Genomic DNA, 8590 nt, shown 5'->3' with positions numbered 1-8590 from the left:
TAATCCATTCATGAGGGATCTGCCCCCATGACTCAATCAGTTTCCAACACTGCCACATTGGGGATCAGATTTCCACATGAGTTTTGGCAGGGACAACACATCCGTACTCTATCATATCCAAGCCTAGGATTAGCCTAGGTGGAGCAACTTGCCCTGCTTTGATAAAAATCACTTTATAAAGCTCACAAACTAGTAAGCTGCATACCAACAGAGAAAGCAGTGCCAGGCTATTTCAGAGCTGGGGAGTACACACCTGAAGGATGTCCCATTCTGTTCTGTGCCCCTCTTCATGGACATAGCCCACCTTGAGTGCCTCCAACCCCACATCAAGCACCCTGAAAGGTAATCAGAAGAGCTAACAATTGTTAAGGTCTCACAAGGTCCTCCACAGCTCTATGAAGTAGTATGTTCACCAATATTCCTATTTTCAGGTGTGGAAACAGACATGGAGAAATTAAATAATTTTCCCAAGCTCACTCAACTGCAAAGTGACAGAGCAGAGATTTTCACCCAAGCAGCCTGATCCCACAGTCTGGGTTTTTAGCCATGCACTACCAGAAAACTATAGCACATGCAATTATTCAGGAACTTAGATGTGTTTATCCTAGGCAACCTGATGTGTAGGTATACAGCAGTCTTGTGTTTGAAACAGGAAAGATGCTGATAGGGAAGTGGATGCAGAACTAGGGCCAAAAAAGTAGAAGCTGCAGGCATATTTCAACTGAATACAACTTTCAGCCTTCTAGGCACAGATATGTCTGCATCGGTTGGCATGCTTTTAGTTTCAACTGTAAAAATCCAATTCAAAAATATCTTTTTTGTTTTGGTTTTTTAAATTATAATTGATACATAGTAATTATACATATTTGTGGGATACTGTGTGATATTTCAATACATGTGAGAAGGTACTTCAGAAAGTTTGTGGAAAAGTAGAATTGAAAGATAATATAAATCTTTCCATGAACTTTGTATACAATATATACCGTATTATACATTGCATAAAAGCTAAATTGGTAATTGGCATATTCATCACTTTAAACATTTATCATTTCTTAGTGGCGATGATATTCAAAATCCTCTCTTCTAGCTATCTTGAAATATACAATACTTTGTTTTAGCTGTAGTCCCCCTACTGTGTAATATAACACCAGAACTTACTATTCCTGTCTAAATGAAACTTTGTAGCCTTTGACCCACCTCTTCCCATCCCCCGCTCCTACCTTCCCCCGTCTCTGGTAACCACTATTCTACTCTACTTTTATGAGATCAACTTTTTTAAATTCCACATAGGATTGACATCATGAGGTATTTGTCTTTCTGACCTTGGCTTATTTCACTTAACACATGGACGTTCTGTAGGCTCATCCACGTTGCCACAACTGGCAGGATTTCATTCAGTTGTATGGCTGAATACTATTCCATTATACACATATACCACATTTTCTTTATCCATTCATCCATAGAAGGGCACTGAGTTTGAAATCATATCTTGGCTATTGTGAATAGTGCTGCAATAAACATGGAGGTGCAGATATCTCTTTGGCATACTGATATCATTTCCTTTGGATGTATATCCTGTAGTGGAATTGTTGGATCATGTGGTAGTTCTGTTTTTAGGGCTTTTTTGAGAAACCTCCACACTGTTTTCCATAATGGCTGTACTAATTTACTGTCCCACCAACAGTGAATAAGAGTTCCCCTTTCTCTGCATCTTTGCCAGCATTTGTCATTTTTTCTTCTTCTTTCTTTCTTTTTTTTTTTTNTAATGACCTCCATCTCCCTGGAGATCAGGTGCAGGCAGCTAGGCCATGGCAAGAGATGTTCTCTAGAAGATCTTGCCCTAACTGATGGCTTTGCTCACATGCTCATGGTCCCCTCCCAGGAGAAGGACTCTCGAACCAGCATCTGTGTCTCCTCACTACCAAGATCCAGTTTCCGCCATGTATATGACTCGCAGTCCACCTGCCAATCTGGACTCAGCAGAAAGGCAAGTTCCTGGCCTCAGAAGACCCAGACTCCAGAAATGGAGCTGCTGTTGTTGGTTCCAAAGAGGATGACACTGGCAAAGGCATTCCTCCTCAGCTTGTCTAGTCGCCGGGACCTTCCAGTGATGAGGTTGCACCTCATGAAGGTCTGGGTGAGCTCTTCAGGGAAGCAGTACTCAGAGTACCACAGGGACCAGCCGTTCTTATCAAAGTGTTCCCCAAAATAGGGCAGTGCCACAAACAGTGTGTCCTCATTGGAGTACTTGCGCTTAAATCCCCCCAACACAAAGGTACTCTTGGGCAGGTGAGCAAAGGTCCTTAGCCCTGGGCTCAGCAGCCAGCACCTGCTCACACAGTCTATCTCCTCCTCTGGAGCAAGGGCAGCTGCCTTTTTTTCCTCTTTCCACTCAGCCCGGGGCTTCCGCTTTTCTTCCTGCAAGCCCTTCTTTTTCCATGGGGTGTCCTTTTTAGGCTGGCTCTACGCAAACTTTTTAGCATCAGACTGGGCCATCTTCTCACACAGTTTCGCCTCCACCAAGACAGCCCAGAACTAGGCTGGTTAATGCAGGTGAGGAGCCAGCGGTTGGTATTGGGGAAGGCCTGGTGGAAAGAAGTCTCCAGGACCTGTTTATAGAGCCACAACAGGGCGCAGACAGCTGTGATATAAGCCAATGTCACTCATTTGCCCACCAGAACAGTCCTTGTCTTCAAGTGAGCCTCCAGCAACCCCAGGATTTGCCTCACCTCCTCCTCTGCATTCTCAGTGGCCTGTTTGTTGTGGTGCATGATACCCAAGGTGGGGAATACCCAAGTACTGGCTGGGGGCACTGTCACTATCAGCAAAGCTCACCCACTGCTCCACCTGGGCTGCTGCCTCTGGAGTACTTCCCCGCAGTTCCTCATTGCTCACACAGTAGGCAATGGCATTGCTCTCAAACACACAAAATCCACTGTCACCCTCAAGTGCTGGAACTTGCCAGCAGGAAATTTGCCGAGAAATTCAGGGGTGCAGTTGGTTTGGCCAAAGTGGAAGTACGGTGATGCGGAGAGTATGTACACCTGAGTCCCCCTGTACTGAGCAGTGATGAGGGCCTTGACGGCCCTGCAGTTTTCAGGATATGTGTACAGGGTCCCAGTCGTCACGATGATTCTGCAGAGAAAGGGGGTGGGGCCCTCGGTCTGTTTCTTTTTGATAATACCCAGTCTAACTGGAGTGAGATGATATCTCACTGTGGTTTTGATTTGCATTTCCCTAATGATTAGTCAGAACAGTCCTTGTCTTCAAGTGAGCCTCCAGCAACCCCAGGATTTGCCTCACCTCCTCCTCTGCATTCTCAGTGGCCTGTTTGTTGTGGTGCATGATACCCAAGGTGGGGAATACCCAAGTACTGGCTGGGGGCACTGTCACTATCAGCAAAGCTCACCCACTGCTCCACCTGGGCTGCTGCCTCTGGAGTACTTCCCCGCAGTTCCTCATTGCTCACACAGTAGGCAATGGCATTGCTCTCAAACACACAAAATCCACTGTCACCCTCAAGTGCTGGAACTTGCCAGCAGGAAATTTGCCGAGAAATTCAGGGGTGCAGTTGGTTTGGCCAAAGTGGAAGTACGGTGATGCGGAGAGTATGTACACCTGAGTCCCCCTGTACTGAGCAGTGATGAGGGCCTTGAAGGCCCTGCAGTTTTCAGGATATGTGTACAGGGTCCCAGTCGTCACGATGATTCTGCAGAGAAAGGGGGTGGGGCCCTCGGTCTGTTTCTTTTTGATAATAGCCAGTCTAACTGGAGTGAGATGATATCTCACTGTGGTTTTGATTTGCATTTCCCTAATGATTAGTGATGCTGAGCATTTTTTCATGTACCAGTTGGCCATTTGTATGTCTCCTTTTGAGAAATGTCTATTCAAGTCCTTAGTCTGTTTTTTAAATCAGATTATTTGGTGTTTTGCTATTGAGTTGAGTTCCTTTACCCAGTCTAACTGGAGTGAGATGATATCTCACTGTGGTTTTGATTTGCATTTCCCTAATGATTAGTGATGCTGAGCATTTTTTCATGTACCTGTTGGCCATTTATATGTCTCCTTTTGAGAAATGTCTATTCAGGTCCTTAGTCTGTTTTTTAAATCAGATTATTTGGTGTTTTGCTATTGAGTTGAGTTCCTTTAAATTTGGGATATTAACCAGCTTGAAGATACTTTCGCCCATTCTGTAGGTTGTATCTTCACTCTATTGATGGTTTCCTTTGCTGTGCCAAAGCTTTTTAGTTTGATGTAATCCTATTTGTCTATTTTCATTTTTGTTGCCTGTGCTTTCGAGATTTTATCCAAAAAAATCCTTGCCCGGTCCAGTGTCTTGAAGTGTTCCCCCTATATTTTCTTATGGTAGTTTCAAACTATCTTGATCAAAAAGGGAAAAAACTTTCCATGTAACTGTAAATTGTGAGGGCGAATAGGTATGGCTACATCTAGGTGTAAAGATGATGTCATCAGCAATCTGTTTTTCTCTGTTTTGACTCAGCTTCCCTGTCTGTTCACATTTTTCTCAGGTAGAGTCTCTCCTGTTGGGAAGAAATGTCACCAGTAGTTCTAGGCTTACATCATCCTCAGAGTTGCCAGTCCCTCTGGGAACCCACAAAAATTAGCAGTTAATTCTTCTGGTGGGCATGGGGTGGAGAAATCTGGGAGGACTTTACAGGGGAAGTGACTTTTACATCGTGATCATGTGTAGAAGTTTCCCAGGCAAAGAAGAATGGGATGGGATGGGTTTTCTTATATTTGAGGCACTGTTCTGTACTGCTTGAGTATACTGGAGCATGTGGAGGAGCACAGAGAGATGAGGACAGCTGCCCAATTCACTGGAAACCATTTTGCCAAATAACCAATAAGCAGAATGGCAAATTCACTGGGAAAAAAAAAATTGCCAAACATTCGATCTATAATTTATCAAATTTACTAATTTATAAAAATAAATAAATAAATAAAAACCCTTTTTTGACTATTAATATAGAGTTTACAAAAATCTGTACTAAATCAGTGGCCTTGGTTGACCAGCTCTGATTTTGTCCTTGGAGCAGCATTTTAAGGGATATTAGGTTTATTAAGACCTAAGATCCTATGTGGGTTTTAGTCTCCTTAGGACTACATTTAATATTAAGAAAAGTATATTTTAATTAATGGCCAAATGTCAATTTCCATGTAGGAATTTTTCCATTCCTACTGATTTCTTTTGAACTTTTCTCTTTCCTGAACATTTCTCCATGTCTTGCCAAACCTTACCTAGCAACAGAACAAGTTGCTCTAATATTTTAAGGGCCCCTATACAAATTTTTCTAGGGATGACTTGCCTCGATTAAATAGAAATAAATGCTATCCTATTCTGCGATGCTCTCCTACTTCAAACTCCAGAGAGGGAGGGAGGATGGGAAAAAGAGAGCGAGGGAGGGAGGGGACAAGAAAGAGAGAGGGAAAAAGAGGGTGGGAGAGAGAGAGGGAGAGAGAGGGGGAGAGAGAGAGAGATCCTCTTGTCAGCAAACTCCTTACTGAAATTATTAATTCCACTAAAAGCATCGAAAGGGCTTTTTTCCCCTTAGAATGAAAAAAAAATACAGCTGCATAGCAAAATGGAAGGTTTGAATGAACATTTCAAGTCCTACCTGTCACAAGCCATTAGTTGAATTGCCTAAAGAAATCCCTTGACAAGTCTAAGTGCTGTTTTTATGTTAGAGACCTTCATAATGTTGCCCACAGAAGAAATTTCTCTACAAAACCTCCTTTTGTTTAATAAAGTGATTTGTTCCAGTAACAGTGTTAATAAAATTGCTGAATTGAAACAGGATTGTTCAATGAGCACCTGAATCCAATTTGCTGGTCTAGTATGATTACACTTTTATCTCTGTGTTTACTCATTTGTAGAATTGCTACCAGTCTTTTGATACGCAATTAATGGGATTAATAGTTTTCTGGACCAGAAAGCTGTAACAAGGAACAGAACTTGTTTTTATGTGGCATAGTAGCTGTGCGTTGACCTATTTAGACCTGCGTACCTTGCTGGCTTGTGCTACAGAATAGGTTGATTGCCTTTCCTTGTCTTTTAAGTTGGGATTTCTTTTTCCAGTGAAAATTATTTTGAATAATTATATCTATGTTTGTTTTGTTCCCTCCTCTATGGGAATTCCTAAGGCAGCTGATGATGGATCTTCATGACCCAGGAAAAACAGGTAAAATTGCAATAACAGGAACAATTTTCCAAAATTTAACTTTTGGAGTGATCTATCTTCCCCATCTAATCCCATAGCAATAGTTTTTATTATAGTTACTAGTGGCTTTAATAACAGAATGAAAAATTTTGACATGCCATTTTATTCATTGCCTGGAAATTTTTGAAGGCTTAGGTGTACTCATATTTAAGTTATTTTTGTTATAGTTTCCATGTGTTTATAGTTTTTTCTAATCAACATTGCTTTTGGATGGTGCCATCTTAAACTCTCAAAAGGGATTAGTATGACCATAGGGTACACAAAGTAGAATTTATTCAATACATACTATATTTTTTGTGGGGATGTATCTGTTTTGTTTTGTTTGTTTGCTGGGTTTTGCTTGGGATGTTTGTAACAGATAAAGAAACTAGTAAAAACATAACTAATAATGACATAAGTCAGGGTCTTTATAAGCTGCCAGAGTATTTTAAGACCAGACCTAAAAGTGGACACTGGTATCTTTGACTGAGTTCATAGAAAACAGAGCATAAGGCATATGTTAATGTTAATAATGCTATGTTGAGCAAATCCCAGGGAAGCAAGAGTGAATCCAGGCAGGGAAAGGGGGGAGTATATACAAGGGAGTGTGTCACAAAGTTGACACTGCATCACTGGTAGCTCGGTCATGCTGAATACTTCTGGAGAGGCAAAAGGGAGCCAATGCATCTTGGAGCCACCTGTCAGAGCAAAGAAGGGCTAACAAATGTCCACTGGCTCTTTTCTGTCTCCTGTCTCCCATAGGTCAAAGTTCCCTCACTGGGGTGTGAGCTCCTCTGTCTTTCTCAGTTGTGTTTTCTGGTCCCTTGGGGCAGCCCCCATGGGTCTGGTTGGGTCTGACTATGGTGCCTTCCTGGTTGAATCTCTTCATGGGGTTAATGAAGATGATGCTGGAGCCCAGTCCTCCTCCAAAGGAAGCTAAAACAACCACGGACACTAGAAAATGAGGTTGCAGGAACTAGAGCCTTACAGTAACAAGGAACACAGAAGTAGTGTCAGCTGTCACTGGAGCTGATCTGGCTGGGAAGCAGGGAAATGGCTAAGGACTAGGAGAAGGGGATGGCAGATGGAGCAACACAGATCTGGAGCAAAGCTTAAATCAGTCTAGTACAGCTGGCAAGTTGAATCTGTTCTGAAGAGCTCCTCCCACAAGTAAGGAGGAACATTTTCCCCTGGACTTGGTCAGTTATAAAAATTATCAAAGTATTTATTGGCTCATCTAAAATGGCATCTCCAGGCCGGCCCGGTGGCGCACTGCTACAGTGCGCCGCTTGGGAGTACGGCGGTGCTCCCGCCAAGGGTTCAGATCCCACATGCAGACCGGTTCCCGCTCACTGGCTGAGCGAGGTGCGGGTGCAACACCGAGGGTTGCGATCCCGTTGCCGGTCCCGGTCCAGTACGGGCGCGACACTGAGGGTTATGATCCATTGCCGGACATGACAAAAGACAAAAAGGAAAAAATAAATAAATAAAATAAAATGGCATCTCCTGAACAACGCTCTGCATTAAGTGGAGTATTTTTTAATGTAGCTGGGGTTGCCTGCTATCACTTCAATTATGTGATCCATGTGGTCAAGACCGACAAAAGACAAAAAGGAAAAAATAAATAAATAAAATAAAATGGCATCTCCTGAACAACGCTCTGCATTAAGTGGAGTATTTTTTTAATGTAGCTGGGGTTGCCTGCTATCACTTCAATTATGTGATCCATGTGGTCAAGACACCCTCCCAAGATAAAAACAGAGATGACTGGGTTATTCTTCTACAACCTCAGGGCCTTGAATGTAGTAGAAACTATTGGTAGAAATTATTGGTTGTAAGAACAGAAGCGTGAATGGTCAGGCAATTAGTCCAAGGAATCAGCTTCACCAACCACACTCTCATCCCAGCTCTGCCTGCATTTCCTGAATATGACCAAGACTCTATGAATGTAACTTCACCTTACAAAGAATATTCTGGAGTCTAACAGTGGCATTTTCATTCTCACATTTTAGTGGAGATAGAGTCAAATATTTTTCACTGTGCTCAAGTTCCTTCCCTTGTCTCTTGGCAAGTTTACTTCTTTAATTGCCACATCCTGATAATAATTTTTGGCATCAGAATATTAGTAGGAAAACACTTTTTGTGTATTATATGCCTTTCTATGGAGTCACTACAGTGCCGTGTATCTGACTTTCATCAACCACTGAAAAATTCTAAAACTTTAGTTTTCAGGATATTCTCTCAATGCCTTCTCCAGCCAGTGAAGTGCTTTATTATGGCTCTGCATAGGAAATACAGCACAGATATTGATCATAGTCTTCCATTTGAAGTGACAATGTCCGGAAATCTTAATTATATGGTCACATTTTTTG

At 42.4% G+C, this 8590-nt stretch overlaps 1 pseudogene; it reads right to left on the bottom strand.

Annotated features, from left to right (window-relative positions):
* Positions 1-1825: 1825 nt before the first annotated feature.
* Positions 1826-5650, bottom strand: LOC103602961 (annotated as a pseudogene).
* Between the last annotated feature and the right edge of the window lie 2940 nt (positions 5651-8590).

Source organism: Galeopterus variegatus, unplaced genomic scaffold, assembly GCF_000696425.1.
Source record: "Galeopterus variegatus unplaced genomic scaffold, G_variegatus-3.0.2 Scaffold4385, whole genome shotgun sequence".
Classification (NCBI taxonomy): Eukaryota; Metazoa; Chordata; class Mammalia; order Dermoptera; family Cynocephalidae; genus Galeopterus; species Galeopterus variegatus.
This window is presented reverse-complemented; position numbering and strand designations above follow the sequence as displayed.